This window comes from Mastigoproctus giganteus, chromosome 13 (genome assembly GCF_048544385.1).
Source record: "Mastigoproctus giganteus isolate SK-2022 chromosome 13, ASM4854438v1, whole genome shotgun sequence".
In the NCBI taxonomy this organism is placed as follows: domain Eukaryota; kingdom Metazoa; phylum Arthropoda; class Arachnida; order Uropygi; family Thelyphonidae; genus Mastigoproctus; species Mastigoproctus giganteus.
The window spans coordinates 104,647,771-104,674,828 of NC_143587.1; the positions used below are offsets into that span (position 1 = coordinate 104,647,771).

At 38.2% G+C, this 27,058-nt stretch overlaps 1 protein-coding gene across 1 annotated transcript in view; it reads right to left on the reverse strand.

The window, feature by feature from the left end:
- Positions 1-24,855, reverse strand: part of LOC150076325 (carnitine O-palmitoyltransferase 1, muscle isoform-like) — a 429,351-nt gene extending 404,496 nt beyond the window's left edge. The window contains exon 1 of the mRNA XM_090387587.1: positions 24,726-24,855. The gene's annotated coding sequence lies outside the window, so the exon portion shown is untranslated. The remainder of the gene's footprint in view (positions 1-24,725) is intronic.
- Between the last annotated feature and the right edge of the window lie 2,203 nt (positions 24,856-27,058).

The following is a 27,058-nucleotide window of genomic DNA, read 5'->3' on the forward strand; positions in this document are numbered from 1 at the left end:
ATGGCAGAAAGAAACTACAACACTTTTTTTTGTAAATATTTAAATAATCATTATAAAACCTCTTAGCTCGCGTTTTTGAAATATGGGCTAAAGAATCGAAATTTAGATTTTTTTATTAAATTTATCATTTAATTTTTAGTCTACTTAATAAGTTGACGCAGCACTTAATCTTTATGTACAGATTATTCATTACAATAAAATGAGAATTAAATTTTTTTCCCTTTGTTTTTTGTTCAAGTTCATAAATAAATAATTATTAAAAAAGTAAGAGATTACCTCAATCTTTTTCGTGGAATTCTTCCAGTCAATTCTCTCCGGAGAGTATTGACTGGAAGCATTCCACGAAAAAGATTGAGGTAATCTCTTACTTATTTAATATATTGAAAAATCGTGGAAGTTATTGTGCCTTGCAGCTCTGAAATTTTTACTAATAAATAAATAATAAATATTTTGATTGAAAGATTGCTCCAGTTATGCGATAAACGAAATAGTTAAACCAAAACATACCTACACATATCCACATAAAAGTGAGGTTAATAAAAAAAGTTATATAAAGTCTTGGGCAGGTAGGCATTGTGAAGACCTGAGCAACCCAGTGACGAGATATATCCACAATATATGAGATGCCCACTGATTGGACTCCATTTGGAGTCGAAACTGATATTTGGGTAGTGGCACACACTTTAAGCAAAAAACTTCTCCATTGGAGCAGTGCCATTTATCTAGAGTAGTGCAACGCCAAAGCAACTAGCGACGAAGTGCCTCCACAATATGAGATCTATGCACTAAGTAGCAAACCCAGTGTTCTCACAGCCATGTGATGAAAGCCTGACGTAGCGGAGTGGTCAGAGCTAAAGTGCAGTAGCACGCGCTCTTTGAGTGGACTAGGGTTCAAGCCAGTGACTGCTAAATACGATTAATTAAGGTTTGTATTGATGATTTATTGTAAACTCTACTGACTTGGTGGTTGTGCCGGAGTATAAACAAGAACATTTTTTTTTTAAAGACGCAGTATCCAACATGTACGCGGAGATGGGAGAAATCCCAGGTGCCGTCCGACACGAACATATCCAACATGTACAATGACTTTATATAGCTCTCTTAGCTTGAGGCTTTTGCTCTAGACTTCACTATATAAAAGTAATCAATATTAATATGTAAAAGTACAGTAAAACCTCGCTAATCCAGAGTAATTGGAGGAGAGGTTATCCGGATTAAGCTATAATCCAGATTAGTGATGCAAAAGATAACCCTCTAAAAGACAAAAAAACTTAGAACACAAATAAATGGAAAATTTAATGATATAGGTAAAGCTGATGGAAAAAAAAATAATACTTTAGAGCTTTTATAAAAAGCTCTAAAGTTTATAAAAAGCTTTTATAAACCATAAAAAGACTACATTTATCCATCGATAGAGGGATAAATGTATTGTCTTTTTATACATTTATCAGGTGGCGCTGGTGTCCTACTCCCAAGTCACTTGATCGTTGCTGTGAATACCACTAAGTTTGTTATTTGTTTGTTATTTGGCTTTTAGGAGCATTAGCAAATAAAGCCATATTGCTCCGGGGATATGCGGTGGTCATTCCCTGACCTTTCCGCATCCTCCGTATTTGGTGGTGACGGGCTCGAACCCCGGTCTAATCAAGAAGCGTGTGCTACGCACTGCTGCTCCTGCCCACCTGGCTACGGAGGCGCCTACCACTAAGTACAGCTTCTTCCAGCAACACTGCTTTTATCACTCCCCACATCGAATTTTAAAGGAAATATATTTATAGATTCTTTTTGTTTTTTAATATCTGACACAGCCTGTTGGCCAATACTAAATTCTTCAGCAATTTTTTTTTCCCCAAGAACACTATTTTCAAGTTGTTCTATCCCTTTGAGTTTGTTAAAGTAAAGAATTATCTTTTTATTTCACTTTTTAATTCTTTAGAACCCATAATTATATAAAATATGTTAACTTATGTACATATATATACTTTAAAAAAGAAGTATGCAAATGAAGCGATATAAGCAATAACATCCGTCCGACCCAGAGTCAACAACACGCAATACTGTGATGCAGTGTGATGTTGTTCCGTCTCTCTGCGCAGTTAATCAGCACACAGTGAAAGTTACTCATCTGCCTTCCTAAATTCCGTGTGTCTTTCAAAGTATTCAACTGCGAACAGAATTTTTCATATTTCGATCCGGATCAACTGTAACCACCTTACCGTAATCAATACAATTAATTTGTCCTTTATGGTTCGTATGTAGCATCAATATATGGACAGTGCCAGACCAAGGTATTTTCGCGCCCCGGGCAGAATGATTTTTCGCGCTATTTACTAAGGATGTACAGTACATGTTTTTTTCTCAATGTTGTTCTGTTTTTGTCGCCCCGGGCAAGGCACTTCTAGCCCGTACATTAATCCGGCACTCTATATGGATCAGGACCGACTTCAGGTAAATTTGCGCCTCTGAGCAAATTCCGCTTGAAGCACAGCCTCATCGGGGGCTCCTGAGTAAGTGGGCGCCATAGCAACTGCTAGTCAATAATAAGGTAACCACTATTTAGAAATACTGCGTCCACCAATTTATATTTGATTCGCATCGTTATTAATCGTATAAATAATAATGTCACTAATGATAACTAACATAGGGACCACAACTTGAGTTGTGCCTCGAGTCCCAGAAGTGCCAAATGCGTCACTGAATGGCTGGAACGAAGCTTATCCGACGTGTGAGTTTCGTCATCAACAAAGCCAGAAGGGAAAATTGTATTAACATAAGCACAGCCACTTGACATCGACTTCAATGCGTCATTTCCTCTGTTGGCAAATGCAAGCTGTCGTTAAACGTTCACAAAAATATGGATACGTGTATGCCGCATATAAAACTGAATGACTTCAACTGTCACGTATTTAATTTTTTTTTTTTTTTTTTTTTTCTATAGCAGAGTTGCCCAACTTTTCTCCTCAAGGAACAAAATGTCATCCGCTGGCAACAAGACTGGACAGTCGGTATATTTTTATAACACTATTTCACTACATTGTGATAGCAATACTGTACTTCTTTTTTGTAAGTCAGGGTAGTGTGGGAATCAGAGCAGGGTAATTCCCTGGAGCCCTTTCTTCACAAGGGCCAATGAAACAGTCCAAAACTGTGAAAGTGAGGAATAAAAATGGCTATTATACGGAAGTTATTATTATTTTTTTACCACTGGGAGATTAACAGTTACACTGGTGTGCAAACTTTAAGGACCAGTCAGGTTTTCACCTGTAGCTTCTCATGAGAGTGGCCTGGATATGAGAAAAGCATACCAAAGGAACCTCGTGAGGTACAGAAATGATGAAGGAAACAACACCAAAAAGACACAACAACGGAAAATAAACGGTACAGAGAGACTTTATTCAAAAATGGCAATATAGCACTGGCTGCCATGATACAGATGCATCACTGCCAAAGATGGAAGAGGTGGTCCTCAGTAAGAGATATGGCCACCCCTAATGTCGATGTAGGCTTTGCCCCGCCTGTCCATACTTAGAAATATGTTGTTGATAAGTTCTTGCGGTAATATCGTCCATTTGTCTGTCAGCGCCATCTTCAGCTGGTGAACATTTTCTGGTGGATGTGGACGTGCCGCTTGGCGTCTCTCCAGAGCATCCCATGTGTGTTCGATGGGATTTAGATCGGCGGAAACTGGCAGGCCAATCCATACGAACAATGTCCTCGCTTTTCAAAAGCATATCACAGCTGCAATGCGATGGGGTGTGGCATTTTCATCTATAAACACGAACTCGGGGCCAATGGCACCTCGGAACAGATGCACACGGGGAAGGATTACCTCAGTACAGTAGTGTGCACCGGTTACAGTACCTCCTTCCAGTATCTGGAGTTGTATACGTCCATCCAAGATAACGCCTCCCCAGACGAGAACACCTCGACCGCCATATCGATCCCTTTCAGTGATGTTTGCGGGGTGATACCGTGTGCTAACCTCTCGCCAGATTAGCTGACGTCCAGAATCGCTGCTGAGACTGAATCTACTCTCATCAGTAAAGAGTACCTTAAGTAAAGATTTTGTGGTTGTAATCTTTAGAAATAGTGTTGGTCCTTAAGTTTTGCACACTAGTGTATAATAATCGTAACAACATACGAGAAAGTGCGTTTTGCACTTCTCAGGTGGTTAATTAATTAGAAGTCGTATATCCTCAAATAACTAGTTACTCGCTACTATTCCTGTGCTCACTCCATTCCCTCTTCCCTTCAAAGAAATTTTTTCCATTTCTGGCATATCTAGTAATCTGCCATAAAATAATAATAAAAAAAAATATAATAATAATAAAAATTCTCAAAAAGCTCGTTCTGTCTCAAAAGTTTGTTAAGTCGATTCTTTTGAACGCATTTTCCCATAGAAACAAAATAGTGGTTAGTTCCTCAGATAGCGGACAAGACCTATTTAATATATTCAGCTAAAACAGGCTTCATTTAAGCGATCTCGGAACCCAGGGCTGGGCAGAATTTCACCCCTAGATTTATCCGAATATAAAACTCAATTTTCGATTCCCCCAACAGCATCTGGGACTGTAGGCCCTCCGATTAAATACTATACATATGCAATAAAAAAGTAGAAATTAATACTGCATTAGCAAAACAAAAAGCCATAAACATGAAAAAGAAATACATGCAGATTTTTTAATTTCCTTAGATGCCGTACGTAGGCAGAGATTTCATCTCAGAGCCATAAAAATTCTTACTGCGCCGCTCTAAACACTTTGAGATCACAATAATTTTTTATAACATAATTCAGTTTTTCAGAAAGGTATGTGGTTGTCTGTTGCTATTCTGAAAAAAATACCCATTGAAGTTGTCCGATAGATGCTGGACAACTTCAATGGATTCTCCCAAAGGCACATGAAAAGATCCTAGTAACAGGAGCTTATTTCATTGTTTTCCCCTACTTCCAATCACATGAACAACTCCCGTATTTATTTTTACATCACTGACAACTGGTCCACTAGTTGAAACGGCAAGGAGAAAGACATATTCAGGCGCCATGGTGGTTTATGTTTCGTGTTAACGAAACATAAACATTGTTTTGCCCGGTTAGCGACAGAAAGTCGGCAAATTATCAAAAACAAAAGGGAAAATAAATAAATAAATAAAACACATGTCGAACAGGAGCTTGTAGAACGAAAAAGATAAAATTGAATGGTTACTTGAATACTGAAATTAATGTGTGAATCGGCAAATAAAGCTTAGGATTCAATTAATTTAAAAGGCTTGAATTTGTACACCATTAACAGCACTGCTATATTTAAAGACACAGCACAGCCATATTAAAATACATTTAATATGTGTGATAATGCTGAAAATAGAATGCATCACCGTTTCCAAATAAATAAATAATAATAAATAAATTCTGTTTATACTCCGTCAGTCACAGCCTATAGACGATTTAGATTTTGATTTTAGACGATAGAGATTTTGGGGTACCACGTGGATTTGACTGCTACGGTGCTGTTTCTTGTATTCTGTCTCTCTTGTGAACTCCTCTGACTGTTTTTGGTCGTCCCGGAGTATAAACAGAAAATTTATTTATTTTTTAATTTGTATCCTGACCACTCGAATAGGGTTGTTGTTTGGATGTAAAAATACTCCTGACCAGGGATGGTGCTGGACATTCTGCTACTCCAAAAACCTATACATATAGCTAAAATCAGCTATCTCAGAACACGGGGCTGGGCATGAATGTTTACTGTTCAGTGACGTAACTGAAGTAACTGAAAAAGTTTGTTTGCCAACATTTAATGTTTGGATTGTAATAATTAGTGTACGTTTTTTTATTTTAATAAAAATATTTAAAAATGTGCTTTTACACCTTATTTTCAAATTAAAAAAATTAATTCTGCAGAAAAAAGAAAAGAAAAACATTATAGACATATAAATATGAAAAACTGTTACTTTCTTCCATCAGTTTTAAAAACTGTTAAAACGTGTAAGTGCATATGCATTTCTGCTTCCTATGTGTATAAGTTATTTTAAAAATATTTAAAATATATATAACATTTTAGAAAGTATTTTTTAATTCCATTTTTTTAATTTATTTATTTCCTTTCTTTATTTCGATTTTGGATGGGAATAATGCAAAATCTGAATGTCACTAACTCCTATTCCGAATGAATATCGCCTTCGGTGTTTTCGCCTTGATTATTCAAAGTAATAACGAAAAAAATATTGACTACTCTTTCAAAAAGGACCTTTTGTAAGACTTCTAATATCTAAACTCCTGGAACAGTTCTTTTAAACTGAACGTATTCTACTGTTCTTTTATGCTTAGCAGGAAAAAAAAAAAACTTTTTACTGCACAACGGGTTGCATTGGCATTGTACCACTTTCAAACAAATGGTCTCGCTAAGAGGTTAATCTCCTTAGGATCTTTAATTTATGATTTTTATTTGGATAACTAGAAGTCTTAAGTGTACTCATACACTGTGATTGAAGATGTCATCCTAAAGTACTAAACATTTTGTCAAATACATTAGTAATCATGATAATATTAATAAAGGAAATAAGAATACACAGTATCTAAATCACGTTAGAAAAATATTTAGCCGTCTCAATAGAAAATGAAACGGATTTATAAAAACTTTTGCACAAAAAACTCCTTGAATAAATCACGTGTTCCAAAATCATTATTTCATTAAAACAGTATACTGCTTTAATGAATTTCTAAAACTATACAGAATATAACACAAATATCCAGCAAAAAACACGAGAAATATTTCGTAGCATAACTAGTGGGATACTGCAGTGACAGTGAAAAACAATAGGTACGGCGGCGCTGTATCTGCTGGGTGAAATCACGCTAACTCTGGGAAAGCCATTAAAAAAAAAAAAAAAAAATTCAAAAGACATACCCAATAAATATTTGTCTGTATTTAAGAAGGTACAGAAAATCACAGATTTTTATCGCCAGTCAACAACCAACGCGGGCTCGTTATTCTCAAAATGGACCTCACATGTGTAGCACCACAGATCAGTTGCAGAAAGCCCTCTGATTTTTAGCTAAACCACTGTTTATGGCATTGACATTGTTTATGGTATGACAAGGCAGTAATTAAAATTAAATGAATTAATTAAATGTAAGAGCATTTTATTATAAAAGTAATCGATAAAACAATAAATTATAGTGATCAAAATATTATTTTTCTGCTTTATGATTTGAAAAATCAGCAGTCAAGTTTGGGTGATCAAGCGGTGATGTTAAAGAGTTTCTTACTGAAGCACTTTGCTGAAGTGCTTCAGCAAAGTGCTTTACTGAGTTAGAAACTCTTGCTGAAGAGTTTCTAACTGCAGCGACAGTCACAGTTTGCATAGAATGCATGTATGTTTCATTCGGTTTCAAGACTACGCTTCCCATTTCATTGATCATGCCAGGGCCGTGCCAACCCGGTGGTGAAAGTTGTGCAATGTACCAGGTCGGCAAAATCAAAAAGGCGGCACGGCGATTATTATTTTATTATTATTTTTTTATGTATAAATATTTATTGCATTTTATATCGTAATTGTTTAATGTTTACTAATACAAAAACATATTTAAATTTAAATTCATGCTTAAGTTTGTTGAAACATAAAAATGTTTCAACAAACATTTTTATGAGTCACAATTAAAACATAAAATTCAAATGTTATCCAAATAAATGAACGTTAATTATGAAAGAAATCTTTTTATTAAAAAGGTGCAGCAAAAAAAAGTTCACGCCACGGCGGTAATACACCCTGAATCATGCCAATACCGAGGCGCTGTTATGTTTAGTCAAGTTCTTACTACAATTGAAATATTATGCATAATGTCAGTGAAGCTGTTTTCGCAAATATACCTCAGATCCAATACACTAATTAACATTATTATCATAAACAGGCAGGATCTGTACAGCACTGAAAAATGGGAGTAGAATGACACATTCAGGTTTGATGTGTTTCATTCTCCTGCATTTCTACTGCCCCAGAATGTTTACTACTGAGTCAGATGATTAAATGGATCAGACGCCATAGATTTTCTTGCGCAAGCAATTCTCAGAAATAGAACGAGACGGGACAAACAAATCTGGTTTTGAACTACTGACCTTGTTACGTTTCTGCAGATTGCCAACAAACTGGTCAGTCATAACAAGGCCAGCAGTTTCAATTCTCCCCTACCCCCGGGTTATGCACTTTTTATGCACTAATTTATTAAAGCATATTAGAGGCTCGTTGCAGCGAATACTGCATTCGAACAACGAAATCAAAGACACGCCAGAGGTTTTAAATTTTTGAAATTTATTTAAATTACTTTAAAATTTTAATTTAAAGTAAGATTACTGAAATATATGTTGATAAAAATATATTTGATAAGCTTAAGAAACTTAAGCGTATCAATCAAAAAGTATGTAATAGAAAAAAACGGAACTAAAAGTGAGAAATTTAAAAATACTGTACGCATATACATTACTTACCGCTAATGCTCATCCAGGACTTATTAGCCCTCGGTCAAATAAAAATATCCCATTGTGTAGCGGTGTTTCATTAATGACCGCTTTAGTAAGATCCTTCTTGTCTGCGTTAGAATTTCTCAACACGCCATCTAGTCAACTTCGCCTACCTTATACAGGATGGAGATTTCACCTGAGATAAATAAGTTTTTACCAAATTTCACAGACATCGGGAAATGCTATTCATGAACAACATTAGAGACTCAGTAATAAGCGATGGATTACTCAGTTTGTGCGTTACAACTGTTAAGTGAAAATCACTAAACATGTTTACTGTTTAGAGAATGTTTTTAGAACTGTTAGCTTATCATTTGTAAACAACATCGACACAGTAACTTTCTTCCGTTTGTGTTTTCGCATTTGCCGCCTAAAAGAAAGGAGCGTGGTCTTTCAGAACGAATACATGGGTCCTTGGAAACGGTACGAATAGCATTACTGGCTATGTACCGAGCAAACCAAAATGCATGGATGACATAAATCTACGAAGAATGGATCAGAGACGTAGATCGCAGGATGAATGAGAAGAATAAAAAAAATTTTCTGTTTGTGGATAACTGCACCCCTCATTGTTAAGTAAACGACCTACGTGCAATCACTGTCGAGTAAAAGGTAAGCAGCAACCATTACCAATCCACTGCAGGATGGAAGTCTCCTCAAGCAATTCATGTTGAGGGAAATTGACTATAATCTGCCACGCTGGTGCAGCGCGGATTGGCAGATCGACCGTATTTAGCAGTCAGGGGCTTCAACCCCAGTCTACACAAAGAGCGTGTACTATTATACTCCCGCTACGGATGCCGTACTGTCGAGTACCTACCACCAAATATGACGTCAGTTCTTCAGCCACTTCATCAAGGTGTAATACAGCGTTTTATGAAAAATTACTGAAGAATGCTATTAAACAAAATTGTGCTCATGTCTGTCTTGAAAGCAAAATTCACGGTATGAAGTTGATGGGCGCCTCCGTAGCCAGGTGGGCAGGAGCAGCAGTGCGTAGCACACGCTTCTTGATTATACCGGGGTTCGAACCCGTGACCACCAAATACGGAGGATGCGGAAAGGTCAGGGAATGACCACCGCATATCCCCGGAGCAATATGGCCTTAGTTGCTAATGCTCCTAAAAACCAAATAACAAACATGAAGTTGAAAAAGTGATCTCCAACTGTTTCAAACATGCTGGATCTACCGCCTTGAATGATGCAATGTGTGAAGTTTCGCATGAGTTGCGAACAGTCCGATAACAAGGTAGAAATATTTGAGCATGTGCGTCATCACCTAAACTTATTGGTCTTGGCGCATTATAGCCCTAGTAGCTAATGCGCCAATAAAACCAAAACCAAACCAAACCAAACCTAAACTTACAGGAAAATTTCAACTTCAAAAATAGCGCAGGAATGGAAGACTGAATGTTTCAGGATAAGCACGAATGAAGAGAACTCATTGCAGACGTAATGGAATCTTCTGAAATTTGTAGTGATGAAGATGAGGGACATACTGTGGTTGAACAAGAATTTTCATCAAGGATTAGAACTTGTACATCGATTTTTTTTCAAACTCCTAACTGCGAAAGTGAAATAACTTCTATTGCGCACCTTCATAATTCTCTTTTAAAACGTGCTCAACCATTGAAACGGCGTGTTTTGACAGATTACTTTTAAAGTATGAAACAATTCTCTTGATGGGTATGTAGCCTGTGTAGTGAAAATTTCAATTTAATTCTAACCTTACTGCACTCCATAATTAATGCAAAATTTACAATCATAATTTTCTTGTTTAACACTGTAGTACATATTATAAGAGGTTATACTATATTGTATTAGTAGAATTACATGAAATATTCAAGCTTTTACTTGTTTTGTTGCTGATTTTATGAACGATCGATATAACCTCCTTCCAGTATTACGACCTTTTCTCATTTCCCTAGGGGGAGTTGTTATGTAGAGCTTTGACTGTAGATATTTATATGACTTTTTATTTATTTATTTTATTTTTTTTTTCTTATTTTGGACTCGAGAATACGACTCAATTTTTCGCACATTCTTTTGAAACACCCTGTATATACAACTCTGAATTTATGGAGTTTACTATGAGATCTACAAGCTGGACTCGAACCGAAAAATATTAATAGCCAGAACGCTAATATTTGTCTGCAAAAACAAGATTTTTTTTTTTTTTTTTTTTGGAAATTTAGGAATTTTTTTGGAATTCATTGAGCTAATTTTAAAACAGTGGTTCCCTATCTTTTGTCACTCAAGTCACACCCGAAATTAAAAGACGCATATTCACGGCACACCCAAATAGTAAAAGCTGCCAGGGCAGACAGATTGGGCGCCTCCGTAACCAGGAGCAGCAGCAGTGTGTAGTGTAGCACACACTTCTTGATTAGACCGGGGTTCGAGCGCGTGACCACCAAATATGGAGGATGCGGAAAGGTCAGGGAATAACCACCGCATATCCCCGGAGCAATATGGCCTTAGTTGCTAATGCTCCTAAAAACCAAATAACAACACACAGATTGGGAACCACTGTTTTAAAATATAAACTCATCAACTGGAACGAAGGTTGTGTTGCATTCCGGCCCGATTCTTGCACTGCCTGCAAGTCACCATATTATTAATATTTTATTTTATTTTTTGTTGTCGAAATTCCCACCAGTAAACTGAATGTTAAAGCCGCTGCTATTGTGCAGTAACATTTTTAGAATTTTTAAAGTTTACTCAGTTAGTTCATGTCTGATTAAACTACTAGAATAATTAAGTTTGAACTGAGGAATACCCCCTCCTTTTCAAATTAAATTCGTAATGTTGGACAGACAACTTATATGATCGAAATCCGCTAATATTCGTAAAATCGTAAAGTTTCGAGACAATAGGATTCCCATAATGTTTTTATACATTAAATTCGTAAATGAAATTCTCCTGAGCAGTAGAAATGACGAATTCGAAATTATACGAGATTTTTCGTAGGAGTAAACAAGCATAATAGCATTTTTTAAATTTAATTTCCTTGGTGTCATCCCAAGACATCCTTAGCTTTGTATTTCAAAATGTAATTACACTGTTTACTGCCACCAGCGTACCTCAAGATAATTTCTCAAAGACCAGACTAGGCAATTTGTTATTAACCGGTTATAGGACGTACCGTTATCTGATATAAACTTTTATTGTTTCAGTCAAGGACAAAATGTTTTCCTAGAAGTAAACTTTCTACATTTTCCATGTTAATTCAGTTCAAAAAGTAGACATTCTGCGTTTCGAAACAAGAAAAGCACTTAGAAATAAATTCAGTTCAACCAGTAAATGCAGTAGCTAATTGTATTTAATGACAGTAGATAAATACTGGATTTAAAACGAACAATGCGAAAAATGAAATTAACAAATACCTCAACAACTCACTCACCTTTTTCTATTTCCTCCAGGATTTTTAATAGAAAAATCGAAATGCAAGTATTTCAAGGAGCTTATTTGATTTAATAAAATAAACAAATAGCAACACGTACCTCAGATTTGTAGTGCAGTCAACATATAATAAGAAAACAGGTAATAACCGTGAAACTGATAACAAAAACGAACTCTAGTTTTTCTATAAAAACGAGTCCCCAAAAGGCAGCGAGTTTCATAGGCAGGCGCGAACCGAGAACATTTCGTTTCCGCTCATTTTCTATATTGCTCATTAATTTCTCCAGTGAGCTGATGACAAAAACATAATATCCGGTGCTTCGGTTACAATATACGTTATAATGAAAATCTATGTGATATGTATGGAAAGAAAAAGAAATAATAATTGCAGGATTTCTATTTGTCTAATTTTAATATAATTTGGGTGGCTTGGCAAATATTTTTAAAAGAAAGATTTTGTTTGTCGGAACCATTCCGTGATTACTTCAGATTATCACACAAACAAAATGCCGATGGCATTTTGTTCGTATAGTTGGCATTTTTATGTATTCCCCCCTCTACTTCCCCCAGCTCAGCTGGCTGCACGACTGCAAAATACGGTGCTGTTTCGTGTGTTTTCTCTACCTCGTGAACTCCTCTGACCGTGGTCGTCCCGGAGTATAAACAGAAATTTGTTTATTTATTTGACTTCTGTAAGATAATAATCATTCAATTTATTTGAATAACTTCAGTAAGATAATAATCATTCAATTTATTTGAATAACTTCAGTAAGATAATAGTCTTACAGAAGTCACTCAACGTGGAATGTCACATCAAGTCAAGGACAAGCTGAATTTCCCACATTCAGCTTGTCCTTGACTGGATGTGGTATTCCAGGATCAGTTCTTATCTCACATTGAATAAAAAGGATGTTTATCTGAAAAACGACGTGTTTATTATCAAATGTTATTTATGACAGTAAATCGTATGTTCGGTGCCGGGAAGAATTTTCAGAGAAATTTCGTGTAGCAGAGCAGAAGCACCAAATTATTTCGTTAGTTTCTGGATGCAGGTATTGCCAGTGGAGAATGCATTTTAGCCCACCTGCTTTGCTCACAGAAAACTTATTAAACGGCTGAAACAAAGAAGAATACATTACTGTGAGTGATTCGCTGAGGAAGAGAGAGAAGAGAAGAGAAGGGAGGAAACACCTTATGCGAAACACAACACGATAAACATGGTTTCAGCAAGTTGAATATAGTTTTCTTGAGCCAAAGTTTCACTTCTCCGTGCACTTCAATGATATAGAGTGCTGACAAACCAAACATTTTCAATGAAGAGCATGCTGAAGTAGACAGGATCTTCACGATATCAATGAATGTAGAAGCATATCAAGAGTTCATAACGCGTAAATGTTCGTGTTTGTTCACTTCTGGAGTGAGCAAACCCAACAAAACTGCTGGTTCCCATATGATGGAGTCAGTGAATAAGGGAATTCTTTGGAGAAATGATGATTTATAAAAGATTATATATCTTTTATAAATCATCAGGGTATCCGGACCAGAAACATTATGACAGTTTCATTTTTAATGATGACTTTCTCGTCACTAGATCTCTTTTTATAGGAATATTCCCTGAGGGTGTAAAATAAAATCCTCAAAACCATAAACAAATTCAGAACCTACGAAAACTGCATTTATGATACTGACCAAGAAACTCTATATCGCTCGACAACCTTTTCAAGCCAGTTCATGCATGTCTTGATGGGCACTTCCTGATAAGCGATGTATGTTGTTGTTATGCATCTCTTCACTTTGGAATTATATAGTGTGCTCTGCATATTCTGATCACGGATAATGTTATCATTCGATAATGATATCATTGTACAGTAATCACTTTTATCAAGCCCGCTCAGACATCTATAAAATACATAGAAAAAACAACGTTTATTGTAATCAGCGCTTCGGTCTGTGTTATCGTTTTTTTTTTTGTTTTTTTTTGCCTTATTACAGTTTACACATATGCATTGGAAGTGATTAAAAGTCACATCCCAGTTTGTTCTTGAACTCTGACACGTTGCGTGTCCAGTTACTTCTGTTTCTTCCAAAAATTTGGAAGAAAATTTGGTTGTTTGTGTCGTTACTAAGGGAAAGAACTGTATCTGCACTACTACGAATCAGTCACTGTTTTTACACAGAATCCTTTTAACCCTTTTTTATTATAAATAAAATTTTCTGTTTATACTTCGGGACGCCCAAACGGTCAGAGGAGTTCACAAGATAGACAGAATACAAGAAACAGCACCGTATTCAGCAGTCACGGGCTTGAACCCCGTCACTCAAGGCACGTGTACTTATGCACCCGCGCGCCTGACCACTAGGCTACGCGGCCTTATAATTTTTGATTTTAATATATATTTTTTATTTTTAATGGTTTGTATGCATTTCCAGAAACATGACAGTTTCATTTTTAATGATGACTTTCTCGTCACTAAAGTATTTTATAACACATTAAAGTAGTTTATATTGCTTGATTTTCATGTTTTCTTTCTGCTCTTTACGTACAAATTTCCATTTCACATCTTTCTATGTACAAATTTCCATTTCTCATCAGTACGCAACACTTTTAGCTGAGTCCCAAAGTGATTCATATTTATCATATTTTATTTATTCTGCCTCCAGGGCAATAAGCCCATATGCAATAAAAAACAATTACAAAATTTAAAATTTCCATAAAGCATTAAACAATATTCACAATATTAATTTCAATTAATCATTTGTCAATCTATTTAAAAATTTGTTTGAGCGATCTCAACATATACAAAATTTGTATAAAACAAAAACAAGTACAAAAAGTGCCACCGATTTCCGTTCTGAACTTCATACATGTACACCATGCTCTACTTGTTCTAGTAACCGGAATCTTCTCTTAAAAACATTTTGCACATAACAAAAAAAGTTTAAAAATTATAACGCTTAAATTTAAAAATTATACAATAATCGGCGTCCACTAAATTTAGAGGACGGTTATAATTCAAGTAGTTATAATTATAATAATGTAATAGATAATAATATAATAATATACAGGCCACGTGTATCTGGAAAACTATAAATCGCTCACAGATGAAATTTTGCATAGACAGTGCCAAAACGGATGGCAAAAAATAACATAAAATAAAGCGAACAGAATAGGGTGCGCTTGACACTGAATACAGTCGGTATTCGGAGCAAATCTCGTGATATGAACAATAACACACGTCTCAGGTGTAATAAAAGGAGATACAACCAGAACAGCATGCAAAATTCAATTTGGTAATGCAAATTAAAAATCTGGTTTGTTAGCAAAGTTCTTTTACTAAAATAACAGTAAGGCCTTTCATGCACTTCCGTTTAAAAACTTAGGAAAATTACCTCTTTTCTCAAAATGGATTGCACTAAATTAACAGGAAATTCGAAGGAAAAGGCGCATTTTCATAACTCTCGGAGGACGCCACCCAATTTGACAGCTGATGCTGAACATATCCCTGTTTGCTGTGGCCGATGGTGCCAGACGAAATGCAACTCTTTAGCTAGTACCAGAGCGGAGTCACTACTACTAGATATTCCAAAGGAAACAGTAGTTCGCGTATTGCTTCGATCCTTCCTGCAATGGTTCGTTATACAAACGTGGATCCCAACAATGAACTAACTTCGTAACCACGGTTTTTAACTAGGATGGAAGTGGAAGACATGTGGCCTTGGAACACCTTTCGAACTGACGAGGCTCATTTTCAGCTAAACAACGTTGTGAATATGGATAATTGTTAGTAAGGAAACACTGCCTCCACGAATTCCCTAGATCTTATCTTCTGTGTCCGCTGCTCGTTACTGTTTGGCATAGGTTCAGAGCATACTTCATAATTAGGCCATTGTTCGAGAACGTCGTCCCTAAATTTGTACATAACATGGGAACGTTACTGTGATCTCCGACACCTTACGTTTCCCTCCCTTCAAGAGAAAGAGAGGTGCTTGCATACAGCCGTTTTTATTCAGGGTGGTGCTGTACCATTCTACCGTTTCTTTGGGCAGTAGTTCGCCCAGAGAAACGACCGAACTGTTGCCATGTTCAACTGATCTTCCAGCACACTTGCCATACAAATGGCAATCACATCGAGCAATTTTATCTTTATAACTTGTAACTTCCTCATGCTGTACTGTAATTTGGTCAAATAAATTGTTCTGTGTGGCTGCATACACCGACAAATGAATCTTGCGGCCACATGGTTAAGGATTTTGGAACTTAGTTGTTTTGTATCTTTCATGTCCAGGTGGTCTTTGAGTCTAGACATTGTCTGTTCAGATTTCATCCTTGAAAATTCAAAGATGCGACTCAGACCAAAGAGACGCTCACATTAATTATTTAGTAGTTATAATTCAGAATCTTGATATAAAGATTCCTTATGTGCTGTGATATAACGACTTGATCATTTATTGCATTTATTCAGAATCCGTATTGCATTTATTAACAAAATAAGGAGGGACAAGGAGGTGACTGTCCCATTGTACACCGAGTGGACAGAAATCATGGGATACCTACATACCGAGTAACTGGTAGGCCCACCTATTGCCGTATAAGGGCAGTTACACGGCGAAGCATTGAGTCCACTAGTTCACAAAGGCATTCCACATGTATTTCCATCTATGCTTGCTGCACCGCCTTCCATAATTCCGTCGCATTCTTGGGTGGAGGATCCAAAGCTCGAACGGACCTTTCTACAGCATCCCAAAAATGCTCCACAGGGTTCATGTCCAGTGAATGGGGAGGCCATTCCATGGCGGTAAAATCTGTGGAATGTTCTTCGAACCATGTTCTAGTCACCACGGCTCTGTGGGGAGGCGCGTTGTCCTACTGGAAGATTCCATTAAGCTGTGGGTACACGATGACCATGAAGGGATGCAGATGGTCTGCAAGGATGGACACGTAACCTAAACCGATCAGAGATGCGTTTAGACGTACCAGAGGTCCCAACGTGTGCTAGTTGAACAGACCCCAGATCATTACCGACCATCCACCTGCATGAACAGTTCCTTGTTGACATGACAGGTGTATAGCTTCGTGTGGTTTCCGCCAAATACGCACCCTCCCGTCCGCTCGAAATAACCGGAAACGGGACGGGAATCATCGGGCCAGGATACCCGGCTTCAATCATCCAAGGTCCAGTGCCGATGTTCTTTCGCCCAGTTGAGGCGTAGAGTAGAGTCCTGTGTCGTGGTGTTAGCAATGGGACTGTTTGGTCGGCAGCTCCCATCACCTATTGCGGCTGATGATCGCCTGATGTTCTTGGTGGAGACGTTTCTGTCGCCTCCCTCGTTGAAGTCGGCGGTGATTTGTGCCACCGTCGCTCTCCAGTTGGCTGAAACATTGCGAGACAGACGTCGATGGCCACGTTCATCCACCACTTTTCTCCACCCACAGTGCTGTCTACGATGAGATACTGTTCCGGAAATGATGAGATAAGAAAAAATGTCCAGGATTGGATTTGATTGAAAACAAAATACTATTGAAGTTTTTTGAGATTTGTCCAGATGTTTTGTTAAATATGTTTAATAAATGTTTGTTGGAGCGAGTATCCCCTAGATCGTGGAAGGTGGCTCTTCTCAAGATTTTACATAAGCCGGGTAAGTCTCGTGGGAGTCCTCGAGCTTACAGACCGATTTCGCTTCTGTCTAACTTGGGTAAGCTGTTTGAAAGGTTATTGCTTCCTAGAATAATTGAGGTTTTGACCGCCGGTCATGCTATGTCGGATTTTCAGTTTGGCTTTAAGAAGGGTCATTCAACCGAGGAGGCGATACAGAAATTGATTAATTATGTAAGTCTTCTCCTGAGAAGTACGTTTTGGTAGTCTTTGTAGATTTTGAGGGTGCTTTTGACACTGTGTGGTGGGAGAGCGTTTTGAATGTTTTGAGAAGGTCTGATTGTGATAGTAACCTATATGGAGTTATACGTTCATACTTTAGTGACAGACTGGTGAAAGTATGTGCAGGGCACTTGATGTTTAGTAAATATGTAGGTCGTGGATGTCCACAGGGATCCGTTTTGGGTCCAATATTTTGGAATGCCGTTCTGGACCAGTGGTTAAATAAGTCTCAAGCTATAAATTGCATACAAGTGGCATATGCTGACGATTTGATTGTGGGGGTCCCAGGTGGGTCTAGAACCGTGCTGGAGCACAGAATACAGGAAGTCCTGGAGGATCTCTCTAATTGGGCTACATTGAACAGATTGAAAATTTCATCTACTAAAACCAAATTCATGGTGTTCAAAAACCATTTTGATTATCGCCGCCCACCCAGAGTTGTGTTGGATGGGAAACAAATTCCCTTTGTGTCTAATATCAAGTATTTAGGAGTTATTATGGACGACAGGATGGGTTTTCACCTGCACGTTTCACATCTTAACGATAAAATAAAGAAGTTTATATGTTCAGTTATAAGAATTTCTAGGCGAGAGTGGGGACTCAGCAAAACAACTATGAGTTTGTATTACAAAACGATATTTCTACCAGTTATCGCCTATGCTGCTGGCGTGTGGCTGGAGGCTGTGCTTAAGATCAGGACTCAACGTAAGTTAATGTCGCTGCAGCGATCAATGATGCTGACCTATTTGAATGCGCCAAGGACTGTGTCTACGGCTGCGCTACAAGTGATAGCTGGCTTGTTACCTCTGGATTTATACGTGGTATACCGAGGAATGATGTACGCGATGAGGAAGGGTATCCCTGCCCAATATCTAGGGTTGTCTTTAAATCTGACGGCTACAGTTAAGGAGGAGAAACTTCGTATTTGGACTGGTTTGGCTGGAATATGGAGAGCCAGATGGAGTTCTTCCGAGGTGGGAGCGATAACTAGAAAGATTATTCCAGTGGCAGATTTTGCTATCTCTAAGCAAGTGTCGTCGTGGTTTTGCCCCACTATGTATACCAGTTTTCTGCTGACAGGACACGGTTCGATCCGGGATAAATTGCACTCTAGAGGATTGGAGCCAGATCCATGGTGTTCTTGTGGGGCGATAGAGACTTGGCAACACATATTATTTTCTTGTCCTTACTATAAAGTAGAAAGGCATCTTTTGAAAGAACAAATATCTAATTTTGATGAAGATAATGTGCATACATTGGTGCAAGGAGTTGACAACTTTCAGGCCTTACAGGTGTTCGCAAATACTGTGTTTTCCAGAAGATGTATAATAAGAAACTTTTCAGACATTGAACTGGCCGTATACAACCAGAATCTTCAATGATTGCATCTGGGCTTGGGAACTTCAGACCTGGAAGCCTTTGGTCGGGTCTGGGGTTCCTCGGCATGTACCACTCTAGTGGTTGTTTTTTTTTTTTTTTTGTTCAGTTCTTGGGTTTGGGCGGCCCAAGTCTGGACAGCTGGCACTCAACAGTATTGCACTTTCTCTGTTGAGTGTTGAATTGCGCTTTGGCGCTCCAGCTTTTAATGTAGTAGCAGGTCCGGCTCCTCGTGCCGGGGACGGGCATCAGATTGTAGTTGAAAAGTCCAGCTGCTTTCTGATGGCAAAGTGACCTGACATAAACAACATACTACACTCACAAACATATCTCTCGTATATATACTTTCATTCTTTCCTATACGAAAATCTATTTATTATGCACTAGATTTAGTATATGAACTTAATGTAATTTTCTCCCTCCTTTTTCTTTTCAAAATTAGGTTTTACTCTTCTTATTTCTTAGCTATCTTTTTATTTTTCAGGTCCAATTTACAGATTTTCTGTTGTAAAACTATTTAGGTGGAGATGGGCTTTTGCCTGGGAACCACCCTGACACAGTATACACACACACACCCACAGTGCTGTCTACGATGAGATACTGTTCCGGAAATGACGTATTCCCGATACACTTTTGATACTGTCGAACGAGGATAGTGCAATTTTTGTACTACCTTCGCGATAAAAAAAAAAAAAAAAATCACCCACAGTGCTGTCTACGATGAGATACTGTTCCGGAAATGACGTATTCCCGATACACTTTTGATACTGTCGAACGAGGATAGTGCAATTTTTGTACTACCTTCGCGATAGAGTGACCTATGCGTCTGACACCCATTATCATCCATCTTTCAAAGTCGGTAAACTCACGACGTTTATGCATACTGACATCGAGTTACCTTCTACTTGAATGCAGTGTACAGTACCTATATACCTGCCAATTGATGGGTTCGTCCACTAGCGAGAGGGGTGACAGCGTCGCGTTGCCCATGAACCAGCTATCTCATGAATTCTGTCCTTTCAGTGTACAAAGCAATGGTTAGGCTACATCTTAAGTACTGCATATAATTCTAGAGGCCTCCTTTTAGGAGGTTGCAGATTGATGAAGGCATATCAGGCTTAATGTCTAAGTTTTCAGATGATATGAAGGTTCGCTAGATCAGAGTAAGCCACTGCAATAAAATGTAGACAAATTAGGCAGATGGGCTGTGAAGTGGGAACTGAAGTTTAATATTGACAAATGCATACTACATAGCAGTAATCCCAGATTAACATACCAGCTGTGTGATACAACACTCAGGGCTGTGGAAATATGAAAAAGACCTGGGGCCCTTTTTTATTCCAGTACTAAACCAATACTTTAAATCAATGAATTTGAAGTACTGGTCAAGTCATCAAAATGCAGACACTGTAGGGACATAAGAGATGTGTTATTATACTGACCCAACAAACAAAGTGAAGATCTCTGCACCTGGTTCAGTAGATCTACATATGCTGGTTGTTTTTTTTTTTTTTTTTTGTTATTGTTGTTATAATATGGTTTTGGAGCATCGGTAACTAAGGCCATATTGCTCTGTGTGTACTGTCTGTAAATTGCGTGTGTTCTGTGGTCGATTTTCTGTTTTCTGGACAAAAAAACCATAACTTTCCGAAAGAGAAAACCATGCTACGCTCGCCTGAGACCGACTAACTCTGCCACGTTGAAAAAGGCCATAAAAATTCCTCTCGTCAACGACGAGATTCGAACTCAGGTTTTTTCACCCGGTGTGGGAAGGACAGCGATTGTACCAACTGTACAACTGAGGGCGAGACATCTGCTGGAAGAGGTGCAGAGACGGTAAAGGAGATTGACTAGAGGAAAGAAAGGGTGGTCTCACTATGAAAGGCTTCCGTTTAGAAAATTGCAACATCTGGAGACTAGGCACCTGCGAGATGATCTGACTGAGGTGTTTAAGGACTCTAATGTATTGAGCAAGCTCAATTCTGATGGAATTCCTCCTCTTGCACATATGAAGGAGCATAAATTCAAATTGAGGAAGGATGGGTGCAGGATAGATATGCAAAAGTTTGTCTTCGGCCAGCGTTTGATTGATTGTTGGAACAAATTTCCATCGGTCGTTGTGGAAGTGGGTAGTCTGAATAAATTCAAGAAAGAGTTAGACATATTATTGGAGGAGATGAAGAGGTGATATGGGAACTTTTTTTATTGGCTGATGCTTTATAAGCTTGCTTTCTTGCATCATTTGCCATGACTAATACTAAAATATATTTAATATAGGTTGTTTCACCTTTCATCTTAATGGCTGCGTGAATACTTTGTGGAAGGATTTCCACCAATTTCTGTTAAAGCACTATAATTCTCCTTCAACTCAGCAGCATGGCTGTGCAGGGGAGGGTTTTCTTCGGTTCTCCCGAGTTGGCGTTTAATTGAGGTTGGATTTAGATTATCTATGTGATGGCCAAAGTATTATCAGTCCACAAGTCCTACTTTGTGACATGATGCATTATTATGTGAAAGATGCAGGCTTCATGAAATTTCCATAGTACAAGGCACTTAATCCAGAACATAAAGCCACGACTTGGCATTCATAGTTCTATGCATTGGTACTGGTGAACCTAGGCCATACCATGTGAAACACCTAGACCATAAAATGCCCACCTCTCATACCATAACACTGCCGCTTGCAAGCTTTACAATTGGTACAACCTACTTTGGTTTCGAAGTGCTGACCAGGTATTCTTCACATCCAAACACATCAATGAAATTGAAGATATCCAACGACTGCCAAGGTCAGCACGATCACCAGACTTAAATCCGATCGAATGTGTGGGACGCCCTTGAGCATCAAAATGCACGCCGACAGACAACTGCTCGGTCACTTGGTGAGCTAAGGTCTGTGCTGGTGTCATTTGACCATATTTTTGAGCATCTTGTATCGACTTCTGTAATGTGATCTTTTTTGGTAATTCTTATACAACCCCTATAAATGTCCCTTTTACCTGTCCGAAGTTTCTCGCTCTCCTCATTTCTTCGTTATTCTATAGTACCATGTCAAATTTTTCCCGCTTCATCGCAAGCTGCACGAGTTACACCACGTTTTCTAAGTGTTCTGTTAATTTTGTTGAGCAGTGCGTGTGTGTGTATATATATATATAATCGGAATCACGCAGCTTCACCTGCATCCGTGGCGCCTCCGTAGCCAGGTGGGCAGGAGCAGCAGTGCGTAGCACACGCTTCTTGATTAGACCGGGGTTCGAACCCGTGACCACCAAATATGGAAGATGCGGAAAGGTCAGGGAATGACCACCGCATATCCCCCGAGCAATATGGCCTTAGTTGCTAATGCTCCTAAAAAAAAAAAAAAACCATATAACAACAAATAACCTAACAGATATTTATTTAAAGTATACCCAGTAAAATAAAATAAAATAAAATATTTCCAGAAGCTTTCGGAACTCGTGTCCCTTTCTCAGTTGAGAAAGGGACACGAGTTCCGAAAGCTTCTGGAAATATTTTATTTTATTTTATTTTACTGGGTATACTTTAAATAAATATCTGTTAAACTATGGACCCCAGTACTCCAGGCCCATTTGTCACTAACAAATAACCTGCATCCGTTTTGGCATCTTGCGTTTACAGAACTTGACCAATCTCTCGAACATTTCTTATATCGTATTTATTTGTTATTTGGGATTTTTTTTTTAGGAGCATTAGCAACTGAGGCCATATTGCTCCGGAAATATGCGGTGGTCATTCCCTGACCTTTCCGCATCCTCCGTATTTGGTGGGCACGGGTTCGAACCCCGGTCTAATCAAGAAGCGTGTGCTACGCACTGCTGCTCCTGCCCACCTGGCTACGGAGGCGCCCATCGTATTTATAAAAGACCACACAGTGGTCACTCCAGTTAATAGATCCCCAGCATTTCTATCCTTTACTTTGATCGCATAAGTTTCTATAGATACAACCCATTTGTGGTATTGGTGTGGTAACGGCACTCCTAAAAAAGTAACTGCCATTGTACTCAGTGGGTTTTTCCTAATCTGGCGGCACACCAAAGTACCGGGACACGCAGTTCCGAACCACTGACCTAGCCCCTGTTTTATTAGCGATATTATCTCTATTAGTAAATTCACTGGAAAGTTCTTAGTATTCGTAGAACAAACTTCAAGTACTGAATCTTGAACTACCTCCTGAATAAAGCCGATACCTACCTCAAATCCATCGCTGACATTGACGTTTAAGAGACCTCCTCGGGCACTCTTGTAATGACCTTCTTCCCCGTTCATACATCTTTTACTCTATCCTAACCTCTCCCCAATTCTTTATCCTACCGGCTATTAACCTGATTCTGTTCATTCCCGAACAGTGATCATCTGTTACGCAAGTTCCTCGTCTTCCACTGCTAACATATTTATATACTGTAATTGTACTTCCTAGTGTAACGAGTATTAATGCCGTCTCAGTGACGTTGGTACTGTAAATACATACATACATTTCTTCTTTTAAATAATCTCGCGTACACGTTCTCGTAGTGATGTTTTATATTACTGAATAGTTAACAATTGTTGTAACAAATAGTATTAATAATTATAAACAAAGAGGAAGGTGGATTGAATCACAATAATCCTCGCTATGTACAGTTCTGCTTCAGTACATTATGCTTCCTTATTCTTAGTTGTCTTTAATAGTTGATTTTAATCTTTCCATGGGTTTGGTTTTCATTTTTGATTAAAAAAAAAAAAAAAAAACTAGTATTATTTTTAGTAGTGTAATTATTCCTTACATTTAAAATGTTCGTACAATAAACTTGAGCGTAATTACGATTAATATTTATGCCCTTTTACAAATTAGCTGCATGCCATTTTAATACTACATAATTAAGACCATATCAAAACACTCACGTGATATGTGAAAACAGTTTTAAACAAATACAGTAACATTAAAAGAGTTAAAAGAGGATAAGAATGTCACTTCCGGTGTGTGAAATGGGAAGTTTGTGGAACATTCTTGCCTGGAATGCTCTTTTAATTAACGTTATTTTATTGTAGTTTTTTTTTTTTTTTTTTTTAATTAGCTTGACCTCGAAATTAGACTTGCGATCAGTCCTGCCATTCGTACAGGATCGCATCCATACCCTGCAGCACGTTAGGAATGTGTGGGCCTCGCTAAAAGCCGTTTAACCAAACTTCTTCGCCTATAGTCGTAACAGCCGTAATGCATGTGTGTGTGTGCATGCTCCTCCCACGCATGCTAGCTAGCTCAATGGAGTGGCACATTTAACTTGCAAGTCGCGAAGAATGAACTACAAAAAAATCATCGCTACTTACGATAATCGTTTAACCGTACAATGCACCGCATAAAATGCCCATATTTAAAATAATTTCATCCCAGCACGATCGGCAAAAGCACTTTTGAATAAAATTAAGGAAAGGACGTTAACGTGTTACTTTAGTAAACAAAAAGGGAGGTTTATGGCCGATGTGCAAACAAAAGATTCCCAGGGATGGCGAGGTACACACATATTAACTGAAACGTAAACAAAAACTCACCTACCTTAACCGTGCAAATATCTTCAGCACTTCTTCACCCGGGCCTTTTACTTTGACAGCTGAAATGATCAACTCAGAGACAACACCTGCTGTTCATAGTGCATACAGCTTTCCTGTTCGTGGCATCCCGCTGTTGCGCGTGCGCAGATCATGTAGTTCACAGAATGACGGTCGGCAGTTACGCGCAGGCACAGATTTCACCTGGTGCTTGAGGTTGGCGCCACGTTTTCAGACTTGTTTCATTCAACGGTCTTCCTATTGGTGCTGCTGTTCGGTGTACATCATTTGCAGGGAACGAGTTATTCAAAGAAAATAAGCAGAATCCGTTTGCGAGCTAAATTTATTTGCTAGGGCACTTGCATGAAATGCTGTTGCTTTTGTAGTTTCTACTGAAGATTTATAATTCAGATTTTTACGAGCGTTTTCAAGGAGGATTAATTTTAGTTGTCTGAATGCGAGGTTGATGGAAAGGTTTCCGATACGTTATTGAGAATGATACATGCTATTATTTGAATGCGTTTTATTTCATCGAAACGATGTTTTACGTATTTTATGAGAAACCGTATTCATATGAAAATATTACTTGAACTTAGGGCTTCAGCAGTGTAGCCTCTCCTTCCATTATGGGAACAGCCCTAAAAATACATGAACTGGAATAAAAGTATTTTTTTACGCAAAATTCAGCGTGCTTCGACGATCCAGCATTGTCAGATCAAGAGAGTATTACTTGAACTGTATTATTTGCAAAAAGGAATTTTTCAGATAGTCTCTCTCTTTATTTAAACTTGTCTGCCACCTTTCTGCTAACTTGTGAATGCCTTTTTTTTCGCAGTGTGGCTGTTATCGTAATCAGACTTCACGTTTTCGTCGGACAAAAACTTTATAACAATAGGCAAGAGAATTTGACCCTTCCCTTTCAGATATAACGCTGAGTATTGATGAGAAATTCCCCCCACCAACCCCCCCCCCCTTTTGGAATTAGCATTCGTAGTAAGCTCTGGTCGCTAGATGAATACTGTGACCTCATGTCATTCATAGCAAAATCATGTGACCACATGTCATCCATAGCAAAATCATGTGACCTCAATCATACAAAATAGCCGATATCAATCAACCTCACATTGGAAGTTCCGTTTTATATAATTAAACTCCGTGAAAATTAAAAGCTTTCAAATTTCTTTCACGTGATTAACTTTTATCTGTGTTAAATTAATATAAATGATACAATTACTCTTACCAGCGTATCGACGCAGCACAAGAGAATTAAATTGTCGAATTACAAACACTCGACTTGTTACAAAACTCCATAAACAGTATAGAATTTAACAGAATAGCTAGATAGTTTGACTAGATAGTAGTAGTAATAGTGACATGTGATGTAAGAAAGCAATCGTGTGAGCCTATACAGCATCAGCCAAAAGAAAATTTTACACGACCATCCCCTCTAAATGTTTGTCCAGTTCCTCCTTAAATTTATTTAACCTACCACTTCCACAACGACAGATGGAAGTTTGTTCCAGAAATTAACCACCCGCTGGCTAAAGGCAAATTTCCGCACATCTATTCTATATCTGTCTTTCCTCAATTTGAATTTATGCCCCTTAGGTTTGTAACTGAACAAGTGGAAGAATCCCATCAGAATTCAGCGTGCTCAACCCATTCAAGGCCTTATACACCTCAATCAGATCACCTCACAGGTGCCTAGTCTCCAGCCGGTGCAGTTTGCAGAACTTAAGCCTCTCTTGGTAAGAGGATCCCTTCGTTCCCCTCACCAATCTTGTTGCCCTTCTCTCTACACGCTCAAGCAAATCTACATCATTCCTAAAATGAGGCATCCGGACCTGTACGCAGTACTCAAGGCGTGACCTGACCATTGCCTTATACAGAGGGACAATCACCTCCTTTTCCTTACTAGCAAAATTCCTGTATATCATTGACAAAAACCCATGATCTGCTCTTGCAGTCTGTGTGCATTGCTCAGAAAACTTCATATCTGACTGCACAATTACTCCCAGGTCTTTTTCATTTTTTACCACCTTAAGTGTAGTACCACACAGTTGGTACATTCTTCTGGGGGTTACTTCTACCCATATGCAGTACTTTGCATTTGTCAATGTTAAACTTCAGTTGCCACTTCTCCGCCCATTTTCCCATTTTCTAGATCCTGTTGCAGTAGCACACTGCCATTACTGTCATTAACAACCCTGCCAACTTTTGTGTATCATTGGCAAACTTCGACATTAAGCCTGATATACCTTGATAAATATACAAAACAACAGTGGGCCCAACACCGAACCCTGTGGGACTCCACTAATAACATCAGTCCACGAAAAGCAG